Source organism: Ranitomeya variabilis, chromosome 8 (assembly GCF_051348905.1).
Source record: "Ranitomeya variabilis isolate aRanVar5 chromosome 8, aRanVar5.hap1, whole genome shotgun sequence".
Lineage (NCBI taxonomy): Eukaryota > Metazoa > Chordata > Amphibia > Anura > Dendrobatidae > Ranitomeya > Ranitomeya variabilis.
The window spans coordinates 211,681,175-211,700,095 of NC_135239.1; positions in this window are offsets into that span (position 1 = coordinate 211,681,175).

Consider the following 18,921-nt stretch of genomic DNA (forward strand, 5'->3'; position numbering starts at 1 on the left):
GCCACGTATATAAGTGCCACGTATATAAGTGCCACGTATTTAAGTGCCACGTATTTAAGTTCCACGTATTTAAGTGCCACGTATATAAGTGCCACGTATTTAAGTGCCACGTATTTAAGTGCCACGTATTTAAGTGCCACGATATTTCAGTGCCACGATATTTCAGTGCCACGTATAGCACGTATGGCACTATGACTGTCAGAAAATGTTCATTAAACGGTTAGGTGTGAGGTTAGGGGTAGGGTTAGGGTTTGGATCCCTTTATCATCATCCGTAGTTCATTAATTGGATGAATCCACAGTCGTCTCCGTCTCCGTTGCTGCAGAAGCATCCTACGCCTTTCCGCTGCCGCCTCCTTCTCCCGCACTATGATATCCAGGCGATTCGTCTCAAAGATAACGTCGGTAACCAAACTCGCAATCCTCCCAAGAACACCTTCCATCGCTGCCACAAAACTAAAACCCTCAAAGATGGGCTGTAAAAACAGTAACTATATAGTTTTCCATATTTTCCAGTAGCCAATCAAATTTGGGAGCCTCCCATTTTAAAAACGGATCCATCGTAAAAACGGATGCAACGGATGGTAAAAACGGATGCAACGTATGCAACGCATCCAGTATTTTCGACGGAAACGTTTAGCGGATTTGCGACGGATCCGTCGAAATGCTGTATGCGTTGCATACGTTTTTCATTTTTTTTGACGCATCCGTTTTTTCGGCAAAAAACGGATTTGCGACGTAATGCAGTTAACGCTAGTGTGAAAGTAGCCATAGGCCATGTTCACACGTTGCGGGTTCCTCTGCGGGTTAATCCCGCAGCGGAATTGAAAATCTGCAGGGCAAAACCGCTGCGGTTATCCCTGCAGATTTATCGCGGTTTGTTCCGCGGTTTCCGCTGCGGGATTACTGCTGTACTATTGATGCTGCATATGCAGCAATATGCAGCATCAATAGTAATGTAAAAAATAATAAAAATTGGCTATACTCACCCTCTGACGTCGCGATCTCCCCGGCGCTGCAAGCGGCTGTGCCGACAAGGACCTTCGCGACGTCACCACAGGTCCTGTTCGGCACAGCAACTGAGACCGGACGCCGCGGGCAGCGCTGAGAGGTGAGTATAGCATGATTTTTTATTTTAATTCTTTTTTTTACACCCAAATATGGTTCCCAGGGCCTGGAGGAGAGTCTCCTCTCCTCCACCCCGGGTACCACCCGCACATTAACCGCTTACTTCCCGCAACGTGGGCACAGCCCCATGCGGGAAGTAAGCGGTTCAATGCATTCCTATGGGTGCAGAATCGCAGCGATTCTGCACAAAGAAGTGACATGCTGCGGGTTGTAAACCGCTGCGTTTCTGCGCGGTTTTTCCCGCAGCATGTGCACAGCGGTTTGCGGTTTCCATAGGGTTTACATGTTAATGTAAACGCTATGGAAACTGCTACGGACCCGCAGCATCAAAATCGCCGCGGTTCCGCGGTAAAAACCGCAAAGTGTGAACATGGCCTTAACTTTCCACAACTGATAATGTATCAGATTCTTTATTATTGTCAATATTGCTGAGCATCAGGTGAACACAATGTGTAATAAATAAATAATAAATAAATAAATAAAAACTATGAGATAAAGTGCAGGGAGGATCACTGTATAATGATAGATTGTGGAAGATACATTTGGGGAGACTGACTACTGCTGAGCATCAGGCGAACATTGACAATAATCTGATACATTATCAGCAGTGGAAAGTTCAGGTATCCGGGACCCAACGTCTGAGCTGGGAGCTTGTATGAGAGCAGCATAATGCACTGACCGTGTCACTAATAAGATAGAGAATTTCTGTTCTGAAATACAGGAAAGATATATATCTTGGTAGCGTGTTAGCCAGTAGATAGAAAAATATTTAGAATTGAGAGTCCTCAGTGGTTGATACCTTTTAATGGCTAAATTTGAATGAATGAAATGGCTTTTCAGTTGTTCTGAAATAGGAATTGATCCTTTCTCCTTATAATGGAGGCAATGATAATAGAACATGAGTAACAGGGCAGCGAGCGATAATACGCTGTCACAGGCATGATAGGACAAACTATTAATTTAGATAGTGTAGACTATGAAAGCAGAGATCCTGAAATAAAAGCAGAATCTATTATTGGTGGAATAACACACGGTGCAACATAGTATATTGTTTTAATCCATTATTAGTATCCAGAGCAGATTGAGAATTAGTCAGATAGGATAAGACGGCATAGATAGTACGGTGGAAATTAAAATACATTCTTAATATCTTAATAAAGGTTACATTGTAATGTCGTCAGTCAGAGCAGATATGACTTATCTAGTGGCCTCTGTTATCTGGAGCTAAGGTCCTCGGTCAGATCTGCGGACACTGCTCTGCTCATGGTCTGTAGTGTAACGCCGACTACAGGGGGCTCCTAGAATTGGGAGGGAGACGTTTAAGTCCTAACAGAAGTTTTACAACTTGTAATAAAAATATTCTGCACTTTATTGGAGACGGCTTCCCTCTCTGGTTGTGGGGTCAGATCTGGGGGGATTATTCCTTGAAAGTCTTTATAGATCTGCAATTCACACTCAAATATCGATTAATCATTTCCCTTTTATTATTGGTCGGTTACGTCGTGTTTTTATCTATATTTCATGATTACAGTGAATGATACATTAAACATAATTACCGGATAATAAACTGTTAAAAGGGCAACTCCAACTAAAACCAAAAATAAGGTTCCTGATTGCTGCACTTTGCTTCCATTACTGCACCAGGAAAAGCGCAGGAAAATAACCCTTTCCTCTCCACCTTGCCATGGCAGATATGACAGTAGGGTCCAGAGATTTCAGTAGGACTTCTCTGGATCCGACCAGCGGATAAATTGTGAAAATGTAATTCCTGAATTTGAGATTTGTTTTTCTAGGTGGATTTCCTCCAGAACAGGCTTATAATGCACCCCCGCATCCAGCACCCATCAGGGTGACGACCTCCCAGCATCCTACTGGTTCTGTGACTTTCGGCGGCTTTTCCTGCTCCGGTCACATGATCGCGCAGCAGCGGCATTTTTTGGGGTAGTTGCCGCAGTAAGCTTTATTCTCCTGTCCATAGACGAAGTATTCACCTTGTTTCCCTCCCCAGGTATAATGGACGTCGGTGAAAAGCAGAGACTCAACTTGTTGCATCTAAAAGAGGATGAATGAGAATTAGAAGCAGCGAGAAGACTCCTCGACTGGACGCAATGTCCGCAGCCCTCCATCACACATCCCAATGCATCATCCATAGACAATATGGCAGGAGAACCCCGAGCTCCCAACAGGCTCTTCCTGACATTGGGTCGGAGCCTTGGAATTTGATTTTTGTCGTTATTTGAGCCCATTTCCCCATTTACCTGTCTGATGATCCTGGTATTACCAGGAAGCGCGGCGGCGTGCTGCTCGATGCTCTCCTGAGACGCTTCATTAACAGACTGCACAGAGAAGGTGGTAATGGGCTCAACCTACAGGAAACAAAGATATAACAGTTGTGAGGTTCATTTATCAGGGAAGTCAAACTGAAGTACACAGGGGCCAAAATTAGAAGCTTGGACAAACTCGTGGGCCACCCTTGATACTTATTAACAAAAAATGTCAAAAAGTTGAGAAAGTTTTTTCTTATTATCAAAAATAACAATGAACATTTTCATATGGAAACAAACATAAAGGGGCCGTCCCGTGAACAAAATACATTCTAATAGATGTTAGAATAAAATATTGGAATAATGTAACATGTTATGTAGGAGCAGTATAAAGCCTACGGCCCAGTGACCTCATCTAAATGCGTATTAACAAAGGATAAAAAAAACCTTTGAATAATACAGATAATAAAGTGTTAGGCAAACAAAAGTGCCCCGAACACAGTATGATACCCCCATAGTGAATTCCTCCACGAAACCCTCCACAAGCACGGTATGATGATCCTACTGTACCTGACCTCCCTCAATTCTCAAAACAAAGAATGGTGACCCCATCACAGTATAATACTCCCACTGCAATCCCCACACAGCCATCCATGCAGTATAATGGCCCCAAATAGTGATCCATACAGTATAGTTGGCCCCAAAGAGTTCTCCATACTATATAATGGCCCCAAATAGTGCTCATACAGTATAATGGCCCCAAATAGTGCTCCATACAGTATAGTGGGCCCCAAATAGTGCTCCATACTATATAATGGCCCCAAATAGTGTTCCATACAGTATAATGGCCCCACATAATGCTCCATACAGTATAATGGGCCCCATACAGTGATCCATACAATATAATGGCCTTACATAGTACATCAAACAATATAATGGGCCCCACATAGTGATCCATACAGTATAATGGGCCCCACATAGTGCTTCATGCAGTATAATGGGCCCCACATAGTGCTCCATACAGTATAATGGGCCCCACATAGTGCTCCATAGAGTATAATGGGTACCACATAGTGATCTATACAGTATAATGGGCCCCACATAGTGCTTCATACAGTATAATGGGCCCCAGATAGTGCTGCATACAGTATAATGGGCCCCAGATAGTGCTGCATACAGTATAATGGGCCCCACATAGTGGTTCATACAGTATAATGGGCCCCACATAATGCTCCATACTGTATAATGGGCCCCACATAGTGCTCCATACAGTATAATAGGCACCACATAGTGGTTCATACAGTATAATGGGCCCCAGATAGTGCTGCATACAGTATAATAGGCACCACATAGTGGTTCATACAGTATAATGGGCCCCACATAGTGCTCCATACAGTATAATGGGCCCCACATAGTGCTCCATACAGTATAATGGGCCCCACATAGTGCTCCATACAGTATAATGGGCACCACATAGTGATCCATACAGTATAATCGGCCCCACATATTGATCCATACAGTATATTGGGCCCCACATAGTGCTCCATACAGTATAATGGGCCCCAGATAGTGCTGCATACAGTATAATAGGCACCACATAGTGGTTCATACAGTATAATGGGCCCCAGATAGTGCTGCATACAGTATAATAGGCACCACATAGTGGTTCATACAGTATAATGGGCCCCACATAGTGCTCCATACAGTATAATGGGCCCCACATAGTGCTCCATACAGTATAATGGGCCCCACATAGTGCTCCATACAGTATAATGGGCACCACATAGTGATCCATACAGTATAATCGGCCCCACATATTGATCCATACAGTATATTGGGCCCCACATAGTGCTCCATACAGTATAATGGGCCCACATAGTGCTCCATACAGTATAATGGCCCCACATAGTGCTCCATACCTCTGCCCTTTCCCCCTCTGCTCCAGTCTCTTCATGGTGTCTTCAGATTCTGAAGATGTCTCAGTACACCGGGTGTGTTGTAATGATGTCATTGTGCCCGCTGGGCTGAGACGTCAGGTACAGAGGGGTACTGATGGGGGATGGAGCGTCAGCTGACGTTCCCTCAATCATTGCTTTCATCTGTATGGGCATCTAGGATACTGATATGGTTGAAAGTGTGATTATGGGTGGGGGACCCGCCTGGCGTTGCGGGCCAAATATACTCACCCTGTGCAGGGCTGGCATCAGCACCCGGGCAAGTGCCGGGGCCCTGAGCAGGCAGGGGGCCCACTCGCCGTCAGGGACACTGTTGTGCTATAGTGCCGTCCCCCGCGAGTGGACCCCCCCGCCTGCTCCGGGCCCCGACACTTGCGATACTTACCTCTCCCGGTTCCAGCGCTGCAGCATCTTCCATCCTCTAACTGCGATGTTCAGGTCAGAGGGCGCGATGACGTCACCAGTGCGCACCCTCTGCCTGAGCAGTCACAGCACAGAGAGCAGGAAGACGCTGAGGAGTCCAGAGCAGAGCAGCGACACGCAACGAGAGGTGAGTATTTCATGGTTTTTTTTTTAATATTTGGAGCAATATATGGGGTCCATCAGAAGGGGCCCATATATGGAGCATTATATGGGGCTAATTCTATATGGAGCATCTTATGGGGCCAATAATATAGGGAACATCATATGGGGCCAATTACATATGGAGCAGTATAGGGGGCCAATTACATATGGAGCTGTATATGGGGCCAATTACATATGGAGCAGTATATGGGGCCAATTACATATGGAGCTGTATATGGGACTAATTATATATGGAGCATTTTATATGGCCTATTATATATGGAGCATTATATGGGGCCCATTATACATGGAGCATCTTATGGGGCCAATTATTTTTGGAGCATTATATGGGGCCCATTCTGTATGGAGCATCATATGGGGCCCATTCTGTATGGAGCAATATATGGGACTCAGTATACTGTATGGGGCCGATCATATACTGTATGGAGCATTATATGAGGCCCATTATATATGGAGCAATAGATGGGGCCCATCATATACTGTATGGAGAATTATATGTGGCTCACTATACTGTATGGAGCATTATATGGGGTCAATTCCGTATGGAGCAATATATGCGGCTCATTCTGTATGGAGTACTCTGTGGTGCCCATTATACTGTATAGAGCATTATATGAGGCTCATTATTCTGTATGGAGCATAATATTGGGCTCATTATCCTGTTTGGAGCAATATATGGGGCTAATTATTTTGTATAGAGGAATATGTTGTGCCAATTATACTGTATGGAGTACTATATGGGGCCATTATACTGTATGGGGCAATATATGGGGCCATTATACTGTATGAGGCAATATATGGGACTCATTATTCTGTATTGAGCACTATATGGGGCCATTATTCTGTTTGGAGCAATATATGGGGCTCATTATTCTGTATTGAGCACTATATGGGGCCATTATTCTGTTTGGAGCAATATATGGGGCTCATTATTCTGTATAGAGGACTACACTGTCCGGTTTCTGAGCTAACGTAGAATGTACAATAGATATCACTCATGTAATGTAAGAAGTAAGTGAAATCTTTGGCGTTGTACTATACCTACATTTCTCTGCCGTATCCGTGCATTATGATTTGTGGTATGTGTTATAGGGGCCCACCGGGACTCTTTCACCCAGGGCCCATGAAAACCTGGAGCCGGCCCTGACCCTGTGATCCAGGGTTTGACATATGTGATTTACATAATCGCAGCTGTTTAGAATAGTCGACCGAGTGTCCCATGTGCACAGAGCAATGAGTAGTACTACCGCCATTCTGTGCACAGGCTGCCATTGTTCCTCCAGCACAGCACATATTACAGCGTGCGGCTGAGAATGGGGATTTTTAAGCAAGATTTAGGATTTCACGTGACAAACAAGTGATTAGTTTGGTTGTTGAGTGATCAGCAGCCTGTTTACACTGAACAATTATCGAATATGACTTTTCCCAGTTATCGGCCAGTGTGATTGCATCCTACTGGTATGTGCACATTGCAGGTGTTTAAGGTTTTTTTCCCACTCTGAACAGAAAAAAAAAAAAAGACTTGAAAATCTGCTTCTATTTATTTCTCTTTAAAACTGATTTTACATTCAGGTTTTTATCATTTTTTTTGTCAATTAACTTAAGGTTTCCAAAAATGCCAAGTGGCTGAGAGAAGTGAGCGGAGCGGACTATACAAGTCATTGGGAAAGTTACAGGAACACCTGGGTGTTTTCTGAGCATTTTGTGAGTTGTTTTTGAAGGGATTTTCCCTTAAAAAAAAGCAACTTTTTTATTCTTTGTCTAATGGATGTTCAAAAAGAAAGGCAGGAAAATTGCCAAGAAGACTATTAAACTAGGAAAACAATTTAAAAAAATGCATAATGACAGCCGGCCAGACAGACAGCATTTCCTTAACCTTGAAAAACTCAATTTTTGACCACCTGAAAATAAACGTCATGTGATCAGAGCCTTAGATGTAGCAGAGCTGAGCTGGCTGGTCTGTCTGACTATAAATGACAGAATCCTCCTGGGTAACAGCGCGGGTTGTCACCACCAGTAACCGGTCCGGTCTGTGTCAGGGGGCATCAGGCTGTTTATCAGCCCCAGTAGATAATTGCTTCTCTGCCCAGTAGGGGGCAGCGCCTCTCTGATCTTGCTCCTTGTTAATAGTCTCACCAGATTATCCTCATCCGAGACGATAACTTCTCCCAACACTTTCTGGAAGCGGTAAAAAGGGAATTCTGCTGGGTGTTCGAAGACAAGAACAGAACAAGGATCCAGGTTTTTCCTGGAGGAAGAAAGAACAGCAATGGTTACATTGTATTAATTGATTTGATCATAGTTCCCAACCGTCCCTCATTGGTTACTACAGGCAGAATAGGGATCCGCGATCCTGAATTCACGCTTCCTTACATGCGAAATGCGCGCCGAAAGGCAGAAACGCGCGCTCCTGAATGTGCTCCTTCCATATTGCAAGCCTGTCTCAGGAACAGAGCGCGCTCCTAAATTCGATGCCCGGATGAACCAATCAGCGCTGCAGCTCACAAAGACTGCCACTCCCCTGACACGCCCACAACACATTCAGCCTGCGAATTCAATACTCACGTGCGGGACAACTAATGTCCCGCCTGGGATCGCGGGGCTGACTGTCAAAATCGGGACAGTCCCGCTGGATCCGGGATGGTTGGGAGGTATGCAGACACACACACACACACATTACAGATATCAGACACACACACCAGATACCAGCTCATATACACAACTCACAATCTCCTCTCTGGTACAGGGGTGGCTGATGTAAACCGGCTGCAGCTCCTCAGCTTCTCCTGACTAAAGCGGCTCTGTCCGGCACCTCCCCCCTGCTCTCACCTTCTGTCCCGGGGCTGCAGAGCAGGAGAAGCTGTCTCACCATGATGACTGGAGCTGCTTCCTGTCTCTCACGTGCCCCGGCTGCCCCTTCCCCCTAGATACGCCTCGGACTGTTGCCGTGCAGGAGGAATCTCCTGCACTGCAACATGGTGTTGGGTGCCTCTGACCTGCCGGGCCCCTCACCCGCCGGGCCTGGTCACACTGGCGACCGCTGCGACCGCGGTAGTTACGCCCCTGTATGAAGTGTGTATGTGCATGTGTATTAATAAAATGTTTCTGTCTCCTTGGGTGAGGTAACCTGGGGAGGAGGAGAGCTGGATGGATAAAAAAATTGAAAATTGAAAAGACAAGTAAAGGACAGAAAACAGCATAAGAAGGAAAGATGGAGGAAGCTTCTCTGAGAAAGAAGAAGGCAGTTTGTTTTCTTTTGCGGGGTTGCTTTGACTGGGGGCAGTTATGCTGGACTTGGACTTTGCTTTGGACTGGGGGGGGTAATGTTGGACTCGGACAGTTGCTTTTGCTGGGGTTTTGATTTTTGCTATTTATTGATTGTAAGTTTTGTATTTTTATAATAAAAGAGTTCACTACATACAGATTTATACAGCCACCGCTAAGGGGAGCAGATTTCACTGCATAGATGCTTACAGCTCCTACTGAATTAATTACAAATCTGTTTTCTTTCCCTTTTTGTGGTGACTGCACCTTTTTTTTTTTTTATTACTATATACACTCACCGGCCACTTTATTAGGTACACCATGCTAGTAACGGGTTGGACCCCTTTTGCCTTCAGAACTGCCTCAATTCTTCGTGGCATAGATTCAACAAGGTGCTGGAAGCATTCCTCAGAGATTTTGGTCCATATTGACATGATGGCATCACACAGTTGCCGCAGATTTGTCGGCTGCACATCCCAAAGATGCTCCATACAAGGCAGGATGGATCCATGCTTTCATGTTGTTTACGCCAAATTCTGACCCTACCATCCGAATGTCGCAGCAGAAATCGAGACTCATCAGACCAAGCAACGTTTTTCCAATCTTCTACTGTCCAATTTCGATGAGCTTGTACAAATTGTAGCCTCAGTTTCCTGTTCTTAGCTGAAAGGAGTGGTACCCGGTGTGGTCTTCTGCTGCTGTAGCCCATCTGCCTCAAAGTTCGACGCACTGTGCGTTCAGAGATGCTCTTAGGCCTACCTTGGTTGTAACGGGTGGCGATTTGAGTCACTGTTGCCTTTCTATCAGCTCGAACCAGTCTGCCCATTCTCCTCTGACCTCTGGCATCAACAAGGCATTTCCGCCCACAGAACTGCCGCTCACTGGATTTTTTTTCTTTTTCGGACCATTCTCTGTAAACCCTAGAGATGGTTGTGCGTGAAAATCCCAGTAGATCAGCAGTTTCTGAAATACTCAGACCAGCCCTTCTGGCACCAACAACCATGCCACGTTCAAAGGCACTCAAATCACCTTTCTTCCCCATACTGATGCTCGGTTTGAACTGCAGGAGATTGTCTTGACCATGTCTACATGCCTAAATGCACTGAGTTGCCGCCATGTGATTGGCTGATTAGAAATTAAGTGTTAACAAGAAGTTGGACAGGTGTACCTAATAAAGTGGCCAGTGAGTGTACGTTCTTTATTGACTTCTGGTCACAATTCATAGAAAGTTCTATACTAACTAAAGTTATCCATTATTTTCCCCCACCGTTGTCAAGAATCTTCAAAGAATTACAAGTCTCAGCTCACCTCTACTTCGGATGAGGCGTAATATTTGCCTGTATGTGTCGGTGTCATCTGGTCCTATTCACTGCTGTACGGTACGATGTCTCCCTCTAGTGGCACATTGACATATGTGCATATATTCATGTCAACATGGCACTAATAGCTCTAGGTAGAAAAAAATAAAAAGGACCACTTTTTCTAAAAAAAAAAAAAAAAAACTCCACTCACATGCCATCACTAGTACTGCTGTTTGGTTCCATTTTCTTCAGTATGGCTAAGGTGTAACAGTCCGACTGCAGTGAGCAGAAGATTCTGACAACAGACTGAGGGCCATGCTGGGAGTTGTAGTTGTGCAATAGGTGGAGGGCCACAGGCTGGAGACCACAGAGCTGGACTATGGAGCTACCATGGCTCCCGGACAGCTGACAGTGTCCACTGAAATCAGCCAAGGGGGGGACAATACTTTTCAATCCCATCTCCCTTTCACAATAAATTAACACATTTTCCATCTCCCGCTGATGTCAGAATCTGTTCCGTTAATTTTAAAAATTCTAAGAATTTCATGTTTTCCTTCTCTTTTTAGAGTTTCTGATCATCTCCTTAGAGAACTTAAGCAAGAAAAACTGTTTCCTGTGAAATGTGCTAATGTCTTTAGAGAAATAAACTAATGTGAGTGCCCACAATCTGTGTACTGCACCGCGGGATGTGATGGCGCTATACAATAACAAAGAAGAAAGCGTAATGTGATTGTTTGCTGCGATTACTCTCGGGGATTAAAGTTTGAAGCAAATCTATCCGCAAGATTTCACAAAACAAACTTAATAAAATATTAAATAAATCTTGTCGACCTGATGAAGCTGGTGTACTTACGATGGACATCCATAAATTGATAGGAGAGAGAAACCGATCATATAGTCCAGAAATAAACAGTTTATTGTTCAATATAGATGGACAATAAGCAGCGGAGAGATAAAATATGACAATTCTAAGAAGAGACGTACAGCCCAGGGGTATAAAAAGATGGAGTTCTATGGTGTATAAAATGTAAACAAACAATATACACACAAAAACATAGCTGAAAGTGAGTAATAACACATGGTTTTAAAGAAATAAATATAAATAAACCAGAGTCAATAAGATAAAGTGCAATATACAAAAAAATCATGATATAGCAACAGTGGACACAAAAAATCTAATTACCAAGTGGTCACAAAAAATGAAACTGTAATTAATGATGTTACCATAGCAAAAAATAGTTTATGCCATATAGTGATTGGAGCGACATGATAGCAGCATAAAATAGAAGTGTGATGTAACGTGCAGTAAAACATGAAAAGGGTTGTAAAATAGAAAAAACCAAGGTAGGAAATCACTTATAATGCAGTGCAGCACGTTTGCTCCTGGATAGCGTCCTCCCCAGCGCGCGTTTCGGCACGCTGCCTTCTTCATAATGTCTGTAAAGCGCTGTGGAATTAATGGCGCTATGTAAAAATAAAGATTATTATTATTTGTTCCGCAAAATAAAATAAGTTATTTTTTTGTATCATCCACGCCTGGACGCTGTCTACTACTTTTTACTTCTACGTTTCCATGTGAGCTCCTTGGGATTTAGGACGACGCATCACCTTATGTGAGTAATTACCCGGATCTATATTATATATTATATAAGATCTGTTATTAATTAACGTACTGGCGTGTATGACGGTAGTATTTCTGTTAGATCTGCACAGTATGACGGTATAGTACGGGTGTGTGTGATGTGGCACCGAATGACGGTATCAATGATTTCATTTAGTCACAGGACGGCAATAGCACTGATTCTTGTGTGACCCTTGGCACAGTATGGTGGGGTCATAATGCACGATATAGCAGTGTTACATATGCACTACATGACTGTATTATATCTGCCCCGTACAGAACTGTTATTTGTCTCCGTGTTTTATTATTTATGGACTATTCGTTCTCACTGTTTTCACATATGGACAAAATAGTTGTTCCCTTTCTGGTAAAGTAAGAAAATCCCACATTAGTTCGTGAAATAACCTGAAACTAACAAAAGTGGTTTTTAATTTACATTTACTGAATATCAACCTATATTATGGTTTATCAGAAAAAAAAGCAACTTATGAAAATGTCCTGGACAAAAATGAAAATAATTAGACCATATGGACATGAAACCAAGGTGTGTCCTGTAATTATCATCACAGGAGTCTTGTCATCAGTCACTCGCCTATTTCAAGGGAGAAAAGTAGTCACTGTGCTGTTTGGGATCATGGTTGTACCGCACTGATCAGGGAGCACAGAAAGCCGAGTAGAGAGTTGTGTCAGGAGATTAGAAAGAAAATGGTAGGCAAACATGTAAAAGGCTATAAGACGTCTCCGGACAGCCTGATGTTCCTGTTATTACAGCTGCACATGTTATTCAGAGGTGTGAGGTCTACAGGACTGCCGCCGAGCTCCCTGGATGTGACCGCAAGAGGAAACCTGCAGAGATGGATAATACAAACGGGAACCACAGAGCCCAGAACAACTTCCAAATAGATTAGAATAGAACTCCAAGGTCCAGTCCATCAGTGTCAGATCGCACCATGCGTTGTCTTGGCCAAAGTGGACATCATGGAAAATGATAGAGGAGGAAACCACTGAAAGCAAATCATAAAAAAGACTGGAATTTGCCAAAATGTATATTGACAAGCCACAAAGAATCTGTGAGAAAGTCTTGTGGGCGAAGGAGACAAAACTGGGGCTCACATCAGATCTTTGCTCTCAGACACAAAAATGAAGCAAAGATAAGAACATTGCACCTGTTGTGATACATGGAGGAGCTCCGGGATGTTCTGTGATGGCTCTGCTGCATCTGGCACATGGAGGAACTCAGGGATGTTCTGTGGTGGCTCTGCTGCATCTGACACATGGAGGAGCTCCGGGATGTTCTGTGATGGCTCTGCTGCATCTGGCACATGGAGGAGCTCCGGGATGTTCTGTGATGGCTCTACTACATCTGACACATGGAGGAGCTCAGGGATATTCTGTGGCGCCTCTGCTGCATCTGGCACATGGAGGAGCCCTGGGATGTTCTGTGGCGCCTCTGCTGCATCTGGCCCATGGAGGAGCTCGGGGATATTCTGGGTCTACTCTGCTGCATCTGGCACATGGAGGAGCTCAGGGATGTTCTGGGTCTACTCTGCTGCATCTGGCACATGGAGGAGCTCAGGGATGTTCTGGGTCTGCTCAGCTGCATCTGACACATGGAGGAGCTCGGGGATATTCTGTGGCGCCTCTGCTGCATCTGACACATGGAGGAGCTCAGGGATGTTCTGGGTCTACTCTGCTGCATCTGGCACATGGAGGAGCTCAGGGATGTTCTGGGTCTGCTCAGCTGCATCTGACACATGGAGGAGCTCAGGGATGTTCTGGGTCTGCTCAGCTGCATCTGGCACATGGAGGAGCTCAGGAATGTTCTGTGATGGCTCTGCTGCATCTGGCACATGGAGGAGCTCAGGGATGTTCTGGGTCTACTCTGCTGCATCTGACACATGGAGGAGCTCGGGGATGTTTTGGGTCTGCTCAGCTGCATCTGGCACATGGAGGAGCTCAGGAATGTTCTGTGATGGCTCTGCTGCATCTGACACATGGAGGAGCTCAGGGATGTTCTGGGTCTGCTCTGCTGCATCTGACACATGGAGGAGCTCGGGGATGTTCTGTGGTGGCTCTACTACATCTTACATATGGAGGAGCTCAGGGGTGTTCTGGGTCTGCTCTGCTGCATCTGGCACATGGAGGAGCTCAGGGATGTTCTGGGTCTGTTCAGCTGCATCTGACACATGGAGGAGCTCAGGGGTGTTCTGGGTGTTATGAACTGCAACACAGAACTAGTGTAGAAGGGGGAAAACGGATCCTGCTCTATGACTAGGCTGAAACCCTACGATGGAGTGGGCGACCCATTCCTTGCGAATAGACCCACTGAGGATCCTAGGTTAATCTCAAGCGAAGACCTATAGATAAGGGGAAGGGGGTCCCTAAAAGATCTAAGGGCTGGGTACAAAAACGGGTCACCTCCTAATAGAAAACACAGAGAAGGCTGCAGATACCAACTGAAAACAGAACCTAAGACTAGCAGAACCAGAGGTCCCAGTACTGCCCAAATTATACACACAGAAGACAAAGCAAAGCACCTAGCCAGAACTCAAGCAGATTAACACTGTTGTCCAGCAAGGAATGGGAGGCAGGTGCTGGTTAATAAAGAGTGATACAAATGAGTCGCCCACCTGGGCCGTGGGGTACTCAGTACCGGGTCCGGTCTTAAAGGGGATGTCACGGTGACTGCGACCCGGTCCGTTGCCCTGGGTGCCCAATTGAAGGGGAACGGTCTTTTAAGGGGAATTGTGGATAAAGTCTATTGTTCGTGACGCCACCTGTGGTTCTCGGTCAATAGGGACCGACGCTGCTTAAAGGGGTCCTCTGGGGTGATGTTGTTGCAGCAAGATGGTAAAGCTTCCCATAGGTGAAGCGGGGTCCCCAGGGCTCCCAAGGTGTGTGGCTAGGTTAGTGTTAGCCAACGAATAAGTGGAGGACACAGAGTTGTAAAGTCTTTACCTGGTTTACTGGTGGTAGTAGGCCACAGTCCAGGGTACCGGCCACAGGTACAAAAGGAGTCCAGGCAGCCCGAAAACAAGTGGAAATCCCTTGGCAGGGCAGGTTGGGAGCCTTCCACTATGCGCTGGGTTTCTTGTACCTTGCTACCTGTGGTTTGCTGGCAAAGTACTCCTTTCTCTTTCCTGTCCTGGGACAGAACCTGCACGGCAGGCAGCTTGAGCTGTACTCTTGGGGTCTCTGACACGGTGACTCCAGGCTCTATCTGCTGCTGTGCCTCAGGTATGGGCAGTATACTTATAGTCCTGTGCCCTCCGGCTCTGCTGTGGACCTTACAGCTATCCACAACCTCAGGCTCCCGGAGCCCGGCTTCTGCGCTCCAGCTCTTAGAGGCCTAATCGTCGCCTCCTTGAGCCCTTAGGCTATGTGCACACTTTGCGGGGTCCTCTGTGGGTTCTCCCGCAGCGGATTTGATAAATCTGCAGGGCAAAACCGCTGCGGTTATCCCTGCAGAGTTATTGCGGTTTGTTTTGCGGTTTCCGCTGCGGGTTTACTCCTATACTATTGATGCTGCATATGCAGCAATATGCAGCATCAATAGTAATGTTAAAAATAATAAAACATGGTTATACTCACCCTCTGACTTCCCGATCTCCTCGGCGCTGCACGCGGCGCTCCGATTCCAAAGATGCTGTGCGAGAAGGACCTTCGTGACGTCACGGTCATGTGACCGCGACGTCATCTCAGGCCCTGCTCGCACAGCAACCCTGAGACCGGACGCCGCGGGCCGCGCTGAGAGGTGAGTATATCATTATTTTTTATTTTAATTCTTTTTTTTTTTACACTAATATGGTTCCCAGGGCCTGGAGGAGAGTCTCCTCTCCTCCACCCCGGGTACCACCCGCACATTATCCGCTTACTTCCCGCATCGTGGGCACAGCCCCATGCGGGAAGTTAGCGGATCAATGCATTCCTATGTGTGCAGAATCGCAGCGATTCTGCACAAAGAAGTGACATGCTGCGGAATGTAAACCGCTGCGTTTCTGCGCAGTTTTTCCCGCAGCATGTGCACAGCGGATTGCGGTTTCCATAGGGTTTACATGTAAATGTAAACGCTATGGAAACTGCTGCGGACCCGCGGTAAAACCCGCAAAGTGTGCACATAGCCTAAATCTCTCCTCTGCTCCTTTCCTGTCTGCTCCAGACTGAACTGGTCTCCTGGGACCAACTGACTAGCTCCTCCTCTAGACCAGAATGGATATTGGGGAAGTTCCCCTAAAACCAGGGTTTTGAGCTCCCCCTCCTGGCCTGGATTCAGAAGGTGTTGTGTGCAAGATTTACCTGCTAAAGGGGTCCCTCTTGTTTCCAGGCATAGCACTACCCTCCCCGAGAGGAAGGCAGCACTACAGTGGCACCCGAACTCCTGGGGTGCCACACAAACACCTGAGCCAAGACAAACCCAGCACCAGGGAAAAAGACCAGCAGCCAGAACACCACAAGAAAATGGCGGATAGTCACAAACTAAACAGATTCTAACACTGGGTCTGCTCTGCTGCATCTGGCACATGGAGGAGCTCAGGGATGTTCTGTGGTGGCTCTGCTGCATCTGGCACATGGAGAAGCTCTGGGATGTTCTGGCACTGCTCTGCTGCATCTGGCGCATGGAGAAGCTCTGGCGTGTTCTGTGGTGGCTCTTCTACATCTGGCACATGGAGGAGCTCGGGGATGTTCTGGGTCTGCTCTGCTGCATCTGACACATGGAGGAGCTCAGCTCCGGGATGTTCTGTGGTGGCACTGCTGCATCTGGCACATGGAGGCGCTTGGGGATGCTCTGGGTGTGCTCTTCTGCATCTGACACATGCAGAGCTCTGCTCGGGGATGTTCTTTGGTGGCTCTGCTGCATCTGTCACATAGAGAAGCTCTGGGGCGTTCTGGGGCATCAGACTCTTCTTAAGGGGATTCTAAGAGCCCTCATCTACATCCTACAGAACATCTGTGTACAGAGCTGAGGCCTGCATTAGGCCGGTTTCACACGTCAGTGGCTCCGGTACGTGAGGTGACAGTTTCCTCTCGTACCGGAGACACTGACACACGTGGACCCATAAAAATCAATGCATCTGTTCAGATGTCATTGATTTTTTGCGGACCGTGTCTCCGTGTGCCAAACACGGAGACATGTCAGTGTTCGTGGGAGCGCACGGATTACACGGACCCAATAGAGTCAATGGGTCCGTGTAAAACACGGACCTCACACGGACATTCTCCGTCTGGGGTCCGTGTGCGTGCAGGAGACAGCGCTACAGTAAGCGCTGTCCCCCCCACATGGTGCTGAAGCCGCGATTCATATGTTCCCTGCAGCAGCGTTTGCTGCAGAGAAAATATGAATAATAGTGTTTAAAATAAAGATCTAAGTGTCCGCCGCCCTCCCACCCCCTGTGCGCCCCCCCGCTGGTCAGAAAATACTTACCCGCTCCCTCGTTGGCTGTTGCTCCTTCCTGGTCTGGCCGCGGCTTCCACTGTATGCGGTCACGTGGGGCCGATCATTTACAATCATGAATAGTCGGCTCCGCCCCTATGGGAGGTGGAGCCACATATTCATGACTGTAAATGATCGGCCCCACGTGACCGCATACACTAGAAGCCGCGGCCAGACCAGGAAGCAGCGAGGGAGGCGGGTAAGTATTTTCTGAACAGCGGGGGGGGGGGCGCACAGGGGGTGGGGGGTGGGGGGGCGGCGGACACATAGATCTTTATTTTAAACACTATTCTTCATATTTTCTCTGCAGCAAACGCTGCTGCAGGGAACATATGAATCCGCGATGCAGGGTACCACACGCGTGGGTACCACATGCTCCGTGTGGTACCCACTCGCCATACGGGCGGCACACGTGTGCCGCACGTATGGCCTACGTGAGTTCCCAGGCACACGGACACGGATAACTCCGGTACCGATTTATTCCGGTACCGGAATTATCTGGACGTGTGGGACAGCCCTTATGGAGAAGACTCCTCCACACCTGAGACACGAGGAGCCTTGTGCTCACGAGAAACCAACTAAATACCTGTGTATGGAGGCAGAAGTCTCACTGAGAGGCACAGAAATCGACTGACTGCAGCAATTAGGTCACCCTACAATGGTGGCCCTAGTCAGTGGCGGCATTCACTGGAGGACCAGAGGGACAAGTAGAGGAGTGCCAGCAGTGGACGGGTGCTGGTTGGGCCGAGGAGAGCTGTGTATAGAAGTTTAGTTTTGTTTTTTATCTGTTTACAAACAGATTTGATTCTCACCAAATTTATTCTGTGCAAATTGAATCTGGTTCTGAATTAGGGTTAGAATCTACTGTATACGCCGCTCAGTATACTATATACCATTACATGGCCACCATATGGCGGTATTACGTCGTCGCTGTATGTCACTATGTGAGTATGTGGTATTATTCCTACTATACTGATATTTTAGGACGTTACCTTGTGAACGGTATTATTATAGTATTCGGCCATCTTCCAACATGTGGAAACTCTGCAGATGTAAATATTTAATAATATGGTCGATACAGTTTGTTACGTTTTATGCATTTTTTGAGAAGTTTTTTAATAGCATTATTTTAGTGCAGACATTCTGTGATTCTGCACTTAGAAACACAATTGCTTTTGTTTTTCATGTGTTTTTTTAGACAGCAGACAGAAGCCAAGAAGGAAAAAAAACAAAAAAACAAAGATATGAGCAGCAGTGTAATAAGCGGGCGGGAGCGTTCCTGAAATCACCGCTACTTTGCTATAACTGTTAGGCTGCGGTCACACTAGCAGTATTTGGTCAGTATTTTACATCAGTATTTGTAGCCAAAACCA